General features: G+C 45.6%; 1 long non-coding RNA gene and 1 pseudogene across 1 annotated transcript; one reads left to right on the top strand and one right to left on the bottom strand.

Annotated features, from left to right (window-relative positions):
* The first annotated feature begins 980 nt into the window (after positions 1-980).
* Positions 981-7,620, top strand: LOC109775042 (uncharacterized; annotated as a pseudogene).
* Positions 7,621-9,117: 1,497 nt separating this feature from the next.
* On the bottom strand, positions 9,118-16,352 carry LOC109775044 (uncharacterized). The gene is made up of 3 exons (XR_012201758.1): positions 15,946-16,352; positions 13,601-13,785; positions 9,118-9,381 (listed from the first exon to the last, which is right to left on the bottom strand). It is a non-coding gene; the product is annotated as an uncharacterized lncRNA (long non-coding RNA).
* Positions 16,353-16,508: the final 156 nt, after the last annotated feature.

The raw sequence follows: 16,508 nt of genomic DNA, 5'->3' as shown, positions 1-16,508 counted from the left end.
GACGCCAGCCGCTGCTGCTGTCGGCGCTCGAAGTACGCCGCCCAAGCCGCGTGGTTGTCGGCGGCGTACTGGGGGAGGGAGAGCTGGGCGTCGGTGAGGGAGGCGCGCACGACCTCGACCTCGTCGGCGAAGTAGGATGGTTTAGCCACGGCGTCGGGCAACGGGGGAATGGGCACTCCCCCGTTGCTGAGCTTCCAGCCCGTCGGCGCGGCGCGCATGTCCGGCGGCGCCGGGATGTTCGCCTGGAACAGGAGCCACGACTCCTGTTCGCGGAGCATGCGGCGGCCGAAGCCGTTGGCCGCCGCCTCGTCTCCGGGGAAACGCTTGGCCATCGAGAGAGGGGGAGGGAGAGGGAGGGGCTGGGCAGCGGCTCACGGGAGAGGGAGAGGGAGAGGGAGGGCTCGGCGGCGGCGCTCGGGAGAGGTAAAGCTCGGCGGCGAGGGCGGGGCTGGTGTGGCCACAAGCGAGCGAGGCCACCGGCTTATATAGCCGCGCCGCGCCCCGTGTGTACGCGTGCGAGGGAGGGGAGGCGTCGGCGCGCCGTCCCGTGACGCGCCGCCCGTGACGCGCCGCCCGTGAGGAATCAATGGCAAGGCTGACCGGCGGCAGCCTTGCCATTGATTCCCTGCGGGAAACCGAGGTGTTGGGGAAGACGAGGCGCGGTGTCGCTAACGCGGCTGGCCCGCGGCTTTTTCGCGCCAAAACCGCTCGCCCCGGCGCCCCCGGGCTCCCCCCAGCGCGCCGGGTTCGGCTTGGGTCCGTCGGCGCTGATTTCGGCCCAGGCCGGCGCAAATCGGGCTCCTGGAACACGACTGGGCCGTTTTTTCGGCGCCGGCGCGAAAAAATCGCCGATGCTCTAACTGAACCTGAAGCCAGAACTGGGGATTTGATATTTTGCCATCACTTACTTTGGACTTTGATATTTTGCCACTGCCACCATTTACTTTGCACTTTGATCTTTTGCCCTCTGTCAGGTGGGTCCCACGTAAAATGACAAACATCCTCAGTTTTCACACAGAGACGGCGGGGCGGCGGCCAACTCCCAGGAGCTCCCGGTGGTCCACGACGGCACGACGGCGACGGCGACGGCCACTGGTGCTCCACGATGGCGAAGGTGAGTCGTCTCTCTCCCGCCGGCCCCCGACCAACTAGGGTTAGGGTTACGAGTCGCCGCCGCCGCTCCTCGCGCTCTTGCTCCGCCGCCGGCCACCACGTACCCGTGCGCCGCCGCCGCATCTGCTGCTCGTGGCCGTGTGTGGCCGCCGCTCCACGCACTTGTCCTCCGCCGCCGCCGCTTATGCCGTGCGTGGGAGCAGGGCCACTGGGGAGCAGCAAGGGTGCGGGGGCAGCAGCAGCTGCTCGTGGGCATGCGCGGCCTCTGCTGCTGCTCGGGCCCGTACTGTGGCTGCTGTTGCTCGTGGCCGTGCGTGGTCACTGCTGCTGCTCGTGCTCATTTGGCTTGAGGCTGACCTATGTTTCAGTCAAACAGGTGTAAGGATATAATTGTCCTCTGATTTGTGCATGTATTTCATCACAGGAAATGGGTGGAATTGGAGAGGAAGGGGGAAGAGTGAATTTGGAGTAGTTATACCCAAAGCAGTTCATTTCCCAAAAGAATTTTGGGGGTTCAATTAAACTGAACCCTCATGCTCCCTGCATCCATGGTTCTTCCTCAGCAACCCGCAGGGTACCTGGAGACCCCTGCCACCGAAAGCTTCATACAGAAGCTTCAGCTCAGCGTCTCCAAGGGCCTTCCTCACTCGGCGCCGGCGCCGGCCTCGAGGACGGACGAGCATGAGCTGGTAAGGGTTTCCTCGTGCGGGTTGGTGCCCTATTTCTTCAGATTCACGCTCGTGTGCTGTACTGGAGTCTGATGTCTGTACTGCCGTCGCGGGTTTGCAGGTTAAAAGTGTCTTCCAAGTGCTTCAGGGTTTCAACACACCCTTGCTCTACTGGGACAAGAATGTGCCGGCGTACTGCGAGAAACCCGGGACATATGTGTCGCATCTGTCCCGGGCGAGCCTCGGCTCCGTGCTGAAGCCCTTTCTGTTCGCCGCGACATGCTTGAAGCGAGTGGAGCTCTTTGTTGGGAAGGTTAGGTCGTGCGGTCACGGGACTCCGACATTGAGTGTGTTTGCTAGTGCAGTCGATTCATGGCTTATGGTGAGATCGCAGTTCAGGCCTTGTGTGTATTTCTCATGTAGTGTGGGCAGATGATTTTTTGCCGATTCGCATATTCTAATGTCCGTCTTCATTTTGACGCCAGAGGCTCTGGGAAGCAACTCTGAAGGAGGAAGAGAAGTCGTTTGTTTCAGTTGATCGGACTGTGACTCTTCTGGCTTTAACTGATTCTATGTCAAGGTGTACTTCAGTATGATACCTTGATGTTTTCTTCCTCCAATTTGCAGTTCATTTGTATATGTGCGGTGCAGGCTTGTGCTTATTATGTCTTGTCAAGGATCTCGATGTTTTGTGTTCTACTAATGTATATGTTCACCTTTGGTAGTGAAGGTTAATACTACCTCTGTAACTAAATATAAGATGTTTTTGCAGTTTAAACTGCAAAAAATATTTTAGGGAAATTAGCGACGTGTCTAAAATGTGATGGCAAGGAGCTTCCTACCTTTTCTCTGTTTCCTTTTTGTTAGTTCTTCAAGGGCAAAAAGGAATAGATGTGACAACTCATATTTTGAGTAGCAGTGCTGGTGTTTTCATGTTAATTTAGCATTTTACATTCTAAACTCAATGTGTAGCCATTACTCACCATTGCTGTAAAATTCCTTGAAGTTTATGTTCGGGAGCAGAACATCTGTACCAAGTTGTGCATGGAGCTGTGCCAGACAGTTTTTGGGGTTCTGGAGCAAACATTGCATCTAGTGAAGTGGCAGTCCATGTTGTGAACCATATTTTTAAAAAGTTAAATGAAGTCTGTCTTGTGGAAGATGGCGAGGTTGCAGCAGGGTCTAATTGTCCAAAATCTATCTGTTTATGCTTCTCTTCACAAAGTTCACTAACCTTGATTTTAAATCTAAATTGTAGGGTGAGCCATATCATATGCTGTTAGTGATATTTGCTGGAACCTTGTTACCTTATCTTCAGTGCCTTGATTCCTGGCTTTATGATGGTATTCTTGATGACCCTTATGAAGAGGTATTGAAGTAACATCTCTTGTAACTGATTTATAGCATAAAAAATTACTCAAATATATCTGTTTGTAAAACACTTAAACACTACCATAAGGTACTTGCATTCCTCAATCTAGAACTTTAACCGGAGAGTATCATTCTTAATTTGTTATATGCTGTAAACCTTTTAGACTTCTGCAAAGACGTAAATAATTATTTGTTTCCTCATATGTTCTGGTCAACTGTCTAGGTTCCTGACCCCATACTGTGGGTCTCCTGTAATTGATAGTCCCATATAAATATTACCTTTATGGCTTTATATATGCTTATGCATAGGCCTGTTCAAAAAAAGTTTCAGGTGAAACCATAGAAACAACTAGCCTAGGTCAGTTTCCTTCTTTGATTGTAAACCGAGCTAGAACAGTTTTCACGGCTTGAACTCAAACCATTTGTGAACATGCATACTTGTGCACATTCTTGTTTGAGGATCAAGAGAATAGTTCGATCTATGCTGGTTGTGTGGAGAAGAGATCGAGAATCGAACGAGAGAGAGGAAATCGAGACCGAGACGAATTAGATCGGGAAGAGAAGAGTTTCGGTGTTGAAAAAAAAAACTCTAGACCTGGGATCTGATACCATGTCAAAGGAGCAACTTATCTGTATTGCATAGCCCTTTGTGGTATGAGGTTATTATTCTTTGTTGTCTGAAATGTTACTTTTTCTTGGGCTAATGCTTTAGTTTTGTAAGTCTTATAACCCTTTTTAAAATGACTGCTGGAGGGTTCTAACTTACTTTATGATTTCACACAGTAAACATTACATTTGATTGCACCAGTTTATTATAATCCTGTAGGAAATCGGTAAGGATTTTCCGTTTTTGCATTGCTGGTTGAACTTTAAACGTTTTCTGTTTTCATTTGTGATGTAGATGTTCTTTTATGCAAATAATGCAGTTACGATAGATCAACCGGCCTTCTGGGAAATGAGCTATATGCTCAGAGTAAGAGGATCACGATCTGACAATTCATCAACTCTAACTGATAGTGAGTCTATCAGGACAAAGGAATCAAGCAAACAGGAACCAAGTAATGCAGGAGCTTGCTTGAAAACCAGTAATCAAGGTTACGTGGATATACTATGCCCGGTGTTCTTGAAGGATATCTCAAGGGCCATTGTATCTGCTGGAAAATCATTTCAGCTTGTTCAGCATGCTCAAAGCACACACCATAATCGAACTAATGATGGCACAAATGGTTTTGACGTTGATCAATGTTTCAATCACAGTAGTCGACAGAATTGGCCAGGCGTATTAAGCTCTGATATCCAAAATGTGCATTTAAGATGTGAAGATGCTCTTACAAAATCTGCAGGTCAGTTTGGACATGATGCTCGCGAAATGGGCCTCTTAACTTTGTCTGAGATTTTCTTGATATGCCTATCTGGTCTGTTAGAGAATGGTGACCATGTTTCTGAATACTTAAGAAGGCTGCGTGCTGGTGGTGCTCCAGATATCCAAGCTTTTTTGGAATATAAGAGGGATGCACAAGGAATGGAGGAGGCATGTGCAGAAAATTGCTCCGAGAAGACTTGGTTAAAGCTCCTAAGAGATGCTATCTCAGGAACAAAATATGATGGTATGGAGAAAAACTTGTCCGAAGATGCTGTTACGAGGGATCCAATATTTGTTCATGGATACCTGCAAGATGTATCTTCCAATGCAGTAGAAACGCCTTTCAGTCCATGTTGCTATGAAAACCCAGCTATCACTGCTTGCGGAGATGTACTGCGGAGGAATCCAAATTCTTGGAGTGATTTGAATATCTCTACACGTTTTGCCCTTCCTCCATTGAATGATGATAACATGCGGAGAACTATATTTGGTGACCGCCAATCTGCTGGAACTAGCACCTGTGGCGATACACAACCTACACCATCTTTTCCCAGACTAGATGGTACTGATTTTAAATTTGGTTTTCGGTTGATGATTTGGAATATGTTCGCCAAGAGGATGATAGAAGGACCCTCGAGGAACTTTATGCATTTCCGACTCTTCTTCCTTGTGCAAATGTAAGAGTTGCTTCTGAAGTATTCTTTTTGTTCTTCATGTTTTCTCATTAGCTATAAGCCTATAACCCCATTGCCCTTCAGGAAAATGCCCCATTGTCGGGGATTTTACCTTTGCAGAAAGATAGTACACTTGCATCAAGAGTTCTGAAGTTTATTCAGAGCATGAGTTTGAAAGACCCTCTTCATCCAGTGGGTATTATCCAAGAATGCCTTTCTAAATGTATAAAGAAACAGGTCTGATCTATAGTTAGACTCACATGCCATTTCTTGTTAGTCCATCTGTATAATTGTTTTGTGCTTTCTTCCTCTTCATTAGGTGGATCACACTGGCAAGCAAATCCTGTGCAAGCTAATGGGTGAATGGAGATTAATGGATGAACTACTTGTATTACGAAGTATCTATTTGCTAGGATCAGGTGTGCTATCCAGTGGATTTAACCTTTTGCTGTGTTTTCCCCGACACAAACTTTCCATTGCACAGAAGAGTAGCTTTCACTTGAGAAATAAATATTCTTTTGACAATGAGTAAGGATATAAATATGTTTCAAATAATCCAACTTGAGTTTTCAGGTGACATGCTGCAGCAGTTTCTGATAACAATTTTTTATAAGCTCGATAAAGGAAATTCCTGGGATGATGATTTTGAGCTGAATACTTTGTTGCAGGTGATTACTTTTCAAATCTACTTTGTGTTTGATATCTATGTCCATCATTACTCATACATGAATCCTTGACTTGCAGGAATCCATAAGATATTCAGCTGATAAAGTGCTCCTAACTGCTCCAGATTCATTGGTTGTTTCATTAGCAAAGCATGACACACGATATGATGAGGAAAGTGCACCAACTTCCAGAAAAGGTCGTGCACAGGGTTTTGGCATCGATGCACTTGATGCGCTTAACTTCACGTATAAGGTATTTCCCAAATAACTACAAGGATGATCTGTGTTATTTGCTGTGTGTGACAGTTTTCATGTATTTTGGTGGTGGCAGGTGTCTTGGCCTCTTGATCTAATTGCCAATACGGAGGCTCTGAAGAAGTATAATAAGGTAATTGCTTGAACACTTAAGTACTCCTTCCGTTCCACAATTCTTGTTGTGGAATGGAGGGGGTATTTAACAGGGCGGCATGTACATGATTGGCTTTGGTCATTTGCTGGACCAGGTCATGGGATTCTTACTGAAAGTCAAGCGTGCAAAGTTTGTTTTGGACGAAACCCGAAAGTGGATGTGGAAGGTATGCTGGCATCAAATCATGCTGTGCTACTTATTTTTTGTAATTCCTGTAGTGTATAGTGTTGGATAGTTGGGTCTGCTCTATCTTGCAAGCTTCATTCTGATGTATCAACCCTTTTCCTTTGGCAGGGCAGAGGCAGCACAGCACATAATTTTAAACAACACTTGATAGTAGGGCAGAAGCTCCTGCATTTTGTCGATGCATTTCATCAGTATGTCATGGATCGAGTGAGTTTGAGACGGGTTGACTCATTTCATTATAAGAAACTGTGACTGTCTCGAGTTGAACTCGTTTCTTTTTGAGCAGGTGTATCATAGTGCCTGGACTAAGTTTTGTGATGGCATGGCATCCGCTACTACATTGGACGAAGTCATGGAAGTTCATGAGGCATATCTTTCTTCTATTCAGAGACAATGCTTTGTGGCCTCGGATAAGTTGGTGAGAACATGTCATTCTTATAAAATGCAAATGCAGTCTCGAAGTTCTGAACTATTGCTAAGAGTGTTCATTTTCCGTGTGTTTTCAGTGGGCTCTGATCGCCAGTCGAGTCAAGACCATACTAGGATTGGCGCTAGACTTCCACAATGTGGAGCAAACTCTTGGCACCGGAGGGACTGCCGCATCTGTTAGGGCAAGATGCGAGATGGAGTTGGATGGGATCGAGAAGCAATTCGACGAGTGCGTCGTGTTCCTCTTGAGGGTATGCTCCTACCTACTTTGGCAAAATTTGATGATCTCTTATGTTGCCCAAAATGTACGTGTCAGTAGATTTATTGCTGAAATCCCTCTGCAGATCCTATCTTTCAAGCTCAACGTGGGCCACTTTCCCCATCTCGCGGATTTGGTCACGAGGATCAACTACAACCACTATTACATGTCTGACACCGGAAGCTTCACTGCGATCCCTGGGCCCCGCACTCGGCAGTAGCAGCCTTGATAGGATTGTAGGTGCTTTTCATCTCCATTTGTGGGGGAGTGTACATAAACCTGAGGTGGCCAGGCCCCAGGTAGCACGGAGCAGTTCTTGAATTCCTTAAGTTCTACACAATTCTGAGGATGCAACTTCCTTTTTTCCCAAGTTGCAATCTATGTGTGAATCTGTTGAATAGATCTGATGATGAACACCATCACATGAAGCCAGCGGGTGAGCCTTTGGATTTGAATTTTTAATCCTCTGGCCCTTTTTCCTTCTGATTGTTTCATTCATGGTAAACCAATGGATCTTCCGCAAAAAAAGAAGAAGTAAGCCAATGGATTTTTGGATGGGGAAACTATAAATCACCGGTATCAATCCTGCACAAGGCTACACAAGGATGATTTAAATTATTATTATTTTTTGAGTTGGAAGGATGATATAAATTAGCACTAGTCGTTTGTGTTTCCTTAAGCTTATTGAGTCAAGTTGTGCCTCTTCTGGCCAAGATAAACGACATCTTCCGGAGTTGCATCAACACGTATTTTCATCTTCAATGACATGTACCGTGCATTCCCCTGTTTATTTATTTTTCCATGTTTATAATTCTATGTAAAAAATAATATATTGCTGTAAAATTATAACCAATTATTTCAATATCAAATGTATACAACTGTGCTGCCATGCGGCTCCAAAAGGTTTGTTTTCATCTTCGAGACAGTGAGTCATGTAAGGCCTAGTTGGCTTGTACATCAACTTTTCATTAAAAAGAGCAAAGTCAGAGAATAGTCTCCACGACCCAAACTTGAAAGATTTCCTTTTGTTATAGTCAAATATAGTTGGAGAAAATTCCTGGGTAACAAAAAGGTGATATCTGCATGCTGCTTCATACAAAAGTTATACATCCAGAAATGTTCCCCTATGTTGCAACCTTGATATCTTTTTTCTTCTTCTAGAATATCTCGTCCACCAAGTTACAAATTTGGCCTTAGGCTGAATACAAGGCAACTACTCCTCACCTAAACAACTTATGAAAGAATAAAGCCATGTCACTCCGAAATAACCCGGCTTTCTGCCAAGCCCTACCCTCCTCATGAATCCGCTTCAGCACCACACTCAAGACCAGTAGTGCATTGCCGAAGACAACAGCGTTTCAATGTTTCCACACTTCCCAGCACACCAGCCGCATAAGGGTATGCATATCCTTCCTCTCCTGCATCAAAGGCTGTGGCGACTCGCTCCAGGCCAGCAGGAGAGCCGTCCCCGAGGGCGACCGCTCCTCGTGCCTTGGTATCTGAAAGCTTCGTATCTTAATGGTTAGGAATATATGTACATGTTTCTGTTCAATATTTTGCACTGTTACTAGCCAGGCATACTGCAAATTGCAGATTTATTTCATAAAAAAAATCATCCAACTCATTAAATGTTTGGACAAGTGTGAAACATAAACAAATGTGCCGGTTGCTCTTGGACTGGTATACTTACTGTTGTGCTTCGTATCATAGGCTGAACATCGTGTCACAATACCACACATACATAATTACATAAGTGCGTTGGAAGAAAGAACAACAATATGACTGTAGCAGGATTAACAAGCATTACCATTACAGAGTCATAAAACATCCAAATGTTCTTGAATACAAAAGTAGCAGCGCGACACAAACAGGCTAGGATTTTTTATACTGAGAAACTGTAAGATGGGCATGTAGGTAAAACCCTCATCCAAACAGCAGTAAGAAGGCCAAAATAGGCACTACTTTTCAGAGAAGATCATATAGTAACACATCTCAGTCATCACTTTTCAGATAAATACGTTACACTTGTAATATATATCATGTAGTGTGAGATAATTAACAAACCTAACTAGAAGTGCTGAACCTGAGGATAAACAATATGCCTACTAACTTACTCTCAATATCCACACATCAAGTTGCAGTTGTACCTCACTGTACATGTTGCCAAAATCCAATGAGTCTACCAATAGGTATAGTCTCCCTCATTCCCCAGAATGCGCCAAATAATCCTTTAGATGATATGGACTGTTGCAAAGCAAAAACCAGCTATGAACTTGGACAGATGAGCTTCTGAGACCTTGAGTAGTGTGGCCAAGATAAATCTCTAAAAGCTACTTTAACAAATCACACATGCTATGACTACTATCTAGTTTTATCGTCTTATAATCCAGTCCCAGGCCTATATTTATTGAGCTTTTCAACTGGAAGTGGCCAACCACAGAAAACACATTGTGCAGTTATTATATCCAATTCCTTCTTTTACTAACCCAAGAGAAAAACATGATTATTGTACAGTTAAGTACTCTGATTTTGCTCAGGAAAAAGACATGGTCAGAATATCCAATAAATTCTGAAGATGTAGTTCTGTACAGTCATAAGCTGGGAGCAAGAAGCTTCAATGACTTAGTAGGAAAAGGTGATACAGCATCATCAGTTCTACTATAAATATCTCAACTGTCATACTCTTGAGGATGTGCTAATTTATAGGAGGCTAAGGAACTACCGTAGGGATTGCAACTACCAACAGAGGATGTGGATCATTGTTGTCTGAAGCTAAATTGCAAACAGTCCCCAAAACCTGCACTAAAATGCACAAACTCTCATACACCCAAACTATAAACTTCCCATACACACTCACATCTGAAAAAAACAAATCAACTTGAATGCAAGCACAGGCCCAATATTCAAAAGTTCATTCAACATAACAGGGGAATAAAAAGAGGATCCAGTCTATAGCATTTAATTCAAAAACAGGATTAAATGCATTCAAAATAATGTCAAGAACTTGAACAATAGCTTTTGTCATGTGCAGTTACAGCACAACACCACTATGTCTCTTATTTGAGATGCAGCAGTGATCATTTGGTTCTTAATTAAAAGATGAGGAGTGGACTGAATACAGGGATAACATGCAGAATTACAATAAATCAGCCTACAGTTCACTTTTCCACATAAGTTCTCAAACCATAAGTAACACAATGTATTGGCGCTGCAAAAACTAGTTCTCGTACAAAGCAACATATAAGAAATGGGCATGCGCCAAGACCATCGGTACTCCTGCAACAGCAATAGTGCCAATAACAGCAGCAAGGCTCATCGAACCCCCCTTCTCTAGTTGAGCAGATCTGAAGAAAGCAGCTGCACTGCAGATCCCTGCACTCAAGGAGAACAAGATCGAGAGGACAAAAAAACAGCGGACCATGAACCTTTCAACCTTCCCCATTCTGGCCACACCAACCACTGCCCTTAGGTCGTCAACCTTCTTGCAAGCCTCTTCTCTCGCTTTGACAGCGTCATCACGGGTGCGCATGCGGCGAGCAACATCGGGACGCAGGGCATGTGATGCAGGAAAGGTACAGCGGGTGGCCTCATGGACTTCTGCTTGGGCTCTTGCGGCATATCTATGGTCCTTGCACAGCTCATCAAGCACAGCCTCATACACCTTGTCATCCTTGCTGGCAGCACGGTCCTCAGCCTTTGCCGCTGCATCAACTCGTGGCTTCACCGTAGCAATGAGGAACATTGCTCCCAACAAGAATGCCACAGTCAACCTATCCCAGAAAGATATATAAGATTTGAGCTTGTTTGACTGGGATGAGTCTGAAGCCAAGGAAGATGGGGAGGCACCCGAGGCAGGATGATCAGTGGCAGTTGTGGGCAGCATAGCACAAATTCGACCAGGAGCAATACTGGCGATGTATTGCACAAGCATTGGAGTACAGTCGTAGGCAGTTGTGGAGAGCAGGGCGCAGACCTGACTAGGGGGGTACATGGCAGCAATGTACTGTGCAAGCATCGGATTACAACCCACATGGGGCAGTGTGGTATGTGGAGCAGGCATCAGCAACTTTGAGCTAGGGGAAGCAGGAGGAGGAGACATGAATTGGGCGGCCAGAGGTGCAAAGTTTGTGACGGTGAAGACGAAGAGGTAAAAAGTGGGGAGCAATGATCTAATCCCATGTAAACTGGGGCAAATCATCTAATGCCCAAGTAAACTGGGGCAAATCATCTAATGCCCAAGTAAACTGGGGCAAATCATCTAATGCCCCGTAAAAAGTGCCGAGCCCGCCCAACATCCAACAGTAGTTAGACATGGAGTGAACCAGTTGCGGTGTCAGGCGCACCTTCTTTGCCTTCAGATCTTCGATCTCCTTCTCCACCGGATCTTTCGTCTTCTTTTCCCCCGCCTTCAGATCTTCACTCTCCTGTTCCATCGGATCTTCCATCTTCTTCCCCTCCGGATCTTGAGGATAGAAGAAAGAGCGAGCGGTTGATGTGGATTTCAGTCGGAGAAGACGGATGTCGCGGACGACCGGGCAGAACCTCTCTGCCGGCTGGAGCGGCGGAAGAGCACGGGCCGGAGAGGTAGAAGACCTTCCATGGAGAGCGGCGGGGAGGTGGCGAGGAGAGGAGGCGACGAGGGCTAGGGTTTTGCCGGGCGGGAGGGGAATGGGCCGAATGGATCGAGATCTGATGGTGGCGGCGGGGGGTCGGCTCGGAACTCGTCTTTCTTATGCTACAGAGCGCGCATACGGACCGTTGGATGGTAGATCCAACGGCCAGAGAGGGGCTTGCCTAATTTCGCAAGTAGCCCCCCGATGAGTCCTTAATAGCGCTTAGGTCCACAGAACTCGATGCAGATACGCCGGAGTGAATCGAACACAGCAACCAACATCCCCCACACGTTTGCCTCGGCAATCACAGCCATCCTCCACATCCTCCTATGACTTGTCAACACTGAACCATCATTTCCTTAAGTAGCTATATACTCCAAGGACAAATAGTTGGCCAATCCAGAACCAAGGCTGAAAAAGAGATCCTCATAGAAGCATGTGCCCAAGCTATACCGATTTTTGCAGTCGGTATTTGACCTTACAAAAGGGTTATGCGAGCAAATGACAGCCATGATCTCGAGGTTTTTCTGAGCGCAACAGGATGAAGACCAGAAGATCCATTGGCTGTCCGCGGAAAAACTTACAAGGTTCAAGAAGGGAGGAGGATTAGGGTTTAAGGATCTCCATTCCATACGTTCAACCTAGCCATGAGCAGGGCTGGAGACTGTTCGACAACCCGGGCGAGGTAATACCCAGATATGGACATTCTTCATGCGGAAGCAAAAGATGGGATGTCCTATGCATGGCGAGGCATTTTGCAAGGTGTTGAGGTACTCAACCAAGGAATAATCATCAACCGAGTGGGCGATGGCACGGCGGTAAAAATCTGTGAGGACCCCTGGCTCCCAAGAAACTGGGATAGAAAGCCTTTCACACCACGGGGAAACACCATCATCTAAACGACAACGGAGCTCAAGGACCCATACACAGCGACTTGGGATGAACAGCTGGTGAAATCCATCTTTTGGGCTACGGACGCTACCCATATCCTTGCACTCCCCATCAAGGAAGAAATGGAGTACGGATGGGCTTGGTACCTGGACTAGGGTTTCAACAAATGAACTGGGGGATTAATTATCCATGCTCAAAACAGAAATCAGATGAAGCCTCGTGTACTAATATGTCTTTGGTTTCAACAAATAAACCACTAGGTTAGTCCGCCATGCTCAAAAGAAAAATATGATGATCAAGCTCTTCTTCTTTCGTTAATCTGGTGTCACAGCGTCACATATCATCTTAAGTACACGGACAGAACAGGAGAACCACCCACCCATCTAAAACCCGATACAACTGGAACCAACTTCAGTTAATACTCCTAGGACTCATCAAACACAACACTTTTAGGCCTTCCACGTATGGATTTTGACAAAGGTGTAAAATTAACATCACAAAACTATTCAAATTCAATCCCTCGCCAGAACTATGACTCCACATGATCTGGTGTAGAATCATGTGTACAAAAGACCTTGGGCACACTCTATATGAAGTACGCACGAGATCAGATCGCAACATGGGGTGCACCCACGCCCGCCTGATCCGGCCGCGCAGCTGCGCCTTAGTTTCTGCTAGTTTTTTGGTTTTTGCCGTTGGCCTTGTTTTCCTTTTCTCTGCTTAGTTTCTCTGCATTTTGTAATTATTGGAAGTTTTGGTTGTTTAGCTACACAAATCAATTGAGTGTCAAAACCATATTCAGCGTGTGATTACTTAGCTAACTACGAATCTTAAGATCCACCCAACATAAGCATGTGACTGAAGCCTAGCATTTGCTAGCTGAAGCCTAGCATGAAATTGATAGTAAGAACTACATATATGATTTACCAGGATCAAGTAAGGGGGGCAGGGATGCTTACGCCCAAATTTTTGCAACAGTAGTTTCAGCGAAAGACATGCTCTGGCAAGTCTTGATTTTGCAACAGTGGTTTCAAAAAGATACGCTCTGGAAGGTCTCGACATTAGGAGGCAACCTTGCTTCCAATAATGCGGGCCCATTGCTTCAGCACTCATCATCTCAGACTATCCAATTACAAACTGAAACCTGTAAAGGAAAAGAAAATCAGCTTAGTAGCATGCCGAGCTACTCCAATCAACCTGTGCATACATATGCAGAACCTCTACTCTATGACTGAGCAAATTATCATGCACCATCCACTTGACCAGTACCACATATATGCTTATGTACATCTAATCATTTGTGCAGCTTCATAAACATAAATGCCTGCTGCAGCAGATAACAAGTACACCTAGCAAATGCAGTAATACATCAAGATACTCGATGTAAAGCTATCCAATACCAAGAATATCAATACAGATTATCAACCAAGCACAGGCAGATGACTTGGATGTCTTCCCTCTTACCTATCACTTTACAGAAGAACACAAGCAGAGGGAAGATGGATATTTGTCGATTAATCAGATAATAGCAATAAGGGATGATGATTCTTTCACTATTGTGCAATCTAGGAAAAAGGGGGGAAAACCTCTCAAAGAATGTAGCTATTTCCTTGCCCCATCCCTTGACAAACCTGTTACTAGGAGCCAAAAAGCTACTGTCAGGTCCACTCTTCCTCCTAGCAGATCTGGCAGGCTTAAGAAATACCCCGATAGATATCAATGATATGACTATTCTGTAATTGTAGGGGGATAGAAGAAAGGTATGTTTTCCTGTATTGTGGATCTTATTAATACCCATTCCTTGGATTTCCTAGGGCTACAAGAAACTATGAGGGGAGATTATAAATAAAGTTTTTTTAAGAAAATATGATCCTGGGAGTGCCTTTTCTTGGGATTGAATCCCATCTATTGGTAAATCAGGGGGTACTTTGTGTGGTGTGAGACAAGATACTGTGGAGGTTTTAGATGTGAAAAGAGGACAGTATTCTATCATGTTGACTTTAATATTTTGAGACATTGCTATGAAAAGAACTCTCATGCTTCTGGTTTGTTTAATTCCATCATTCACACTCTCAACCTGAGCGAGATTTTTATGGTTGGGGGTAATTTTATCTGGTCTAATAAGCAATCTTGCCCTACGCTTGAGAAATTAGATAGAGTCCTAATGCCAACTTCTTGGGAAGATGTGTTTCCTATGGTACATGTCAAAAAACTGGTTCGAGAGCTCTCTGACCATAATGCACTCCTCCATAACAGTGGTGATGTGCAACCTGTTAGGACTGGGAGCAGAGGTTTTGAATTTGATCTGGACTGGCTCAAACATGAATTTTTCCTTCCCTTGGTCGCAAAATTTTGGTTTAAACATGTTACTGGTGTGGATCCTATTGATATTTTGAATGTCAAACTGAAGAGGGTTAAAAATACCTAAAAGGTTGGGGATCTAAGTTACATGGTCATAATAGGAAGAAAAAAAGGTGGAGCAGCAATTAGAATTGCAAGAACTAGAATCCCTAGAGGAAAATGCACCCTTATCTCCTGAAGCCCATCGAACGAGAGTTTATATCCAGATAGAGTTGCATGACATTTATGCTGAAGAGGAGCTTCTATGGGTACAGAGGAGCTCATGAGAAATGGTTATCACAAGGTGATCAAAACACGGCCTCTTTCCATAAGGTGGCTAATGGTAGGAATCCGAAAAACACTATTCCTTCGCTGGAAGAGGGTGAGTGGCTCATAGAAGGTACCAACAACCTATTGAAACATGCAACAGAATATTACAAATAACATTTTGGGCCAGCCCCTGGTAACTTGTTTCAAATGTCGTCTACCTTGTGGGGTCCTAATGAGATCTTAAATGTGGGTGATAACCTTGATCTTACACGATCGTTTTCAGTTGAGGAAATAAAAAAATCCCTATTTTCCATGAAAAGCAAATAAAGCCCCTGGACCAGATAATGTCCCTATTGGATTTTGTCAACATTGTTGGGAGTCTGTGAAAATGGACATCCTCCTCCAGTTCTCTTGTTTCTTTAAGGGGACGTACAGCGATTAAACTATGGGGTCGTCACTCTTTAGCCTAAGATTGCTGGTCAAATAAATTTCAATAATATGCCCTATTTGTCTTCTGATAGATGTATATACAAGTAAATCACCAAAGTTATGGACATTAGGTTATGCCCCTATGCTGAGAAGCTCTTTAGGATGCATCAGAATGTTTTTTTATTAAAACCAGAAACATCATGGGGTTGTCTTGAAGCTAGATTTTCCAAAAGGGAGTACGACAAGGGTGGGATGGATCGGGTACCTGATGGGCCTTACTAGCTCGACGAACTGCATGCAGGCAGTAACCGGGGAGTGGTGACTGCGGACATGGTGCATCCGGCCGTGCTCCTCCGATCCACGGGGCCACGGAGGCGTCGCCCGCGTTCCCCCCTTCTCCCGCAGTAGTCAACGCACGCGGCGGGCGGCTACATCTCCCCCCTGAGCTGAGGCCGAGTCTCGGCGAAGCCACCCTGCGCGAGTAGGCTGAATCCAGCAGCACGCCGGCGCGGGAGACGGATTCATCGTCGGCGGCCGTTGCACAGGAACCCCCGGCGCGCCCAGGAGACGAGATCCGCCGCGGCGGCAAGGACAGGCGGCCTAGATGCAGCAGCCTGTGAGTTCGTGTGGACTGGGAGCTGGGGAGCGAGCGGTGGGGAAAGCTTGGGAGTTCAGACAAGATGCCTACTGTCATCCATCCACTTGGTCTTCGCTGGACGCGGCCAAATCGGACGCCACACGGTCTGGCCCGGCCTGGTTCTTGCCGTCCGTTTCTAAGGCGTGGGTCCGGGTGGCCAAACGGGGAGAAAATTACATGTTTCGGGAAAC

This window comes from Aegilops tauschii, chromosome 2 (genome assembly GCF_002575655.3).
Source record: "Aegilops tauschii subsp. strangulata cultivar AL8/78 chromosome 2, Aet v6.0, whole genome shotgun sequence".
In the NCBI taxonomy this organism is placed as follows: domain Eukaryota; kingdom Viridiplantae; phylum Streptophyta; class Magnoliopsida; order Poales; family Poaceae; genus Aegilops; species Aegilops tauschii.
The sequence above is the reverse complement of the archived record's forward strand: the minus strand, read 5'-3'. Positions and strand labels throughout refer to the sequence as shown.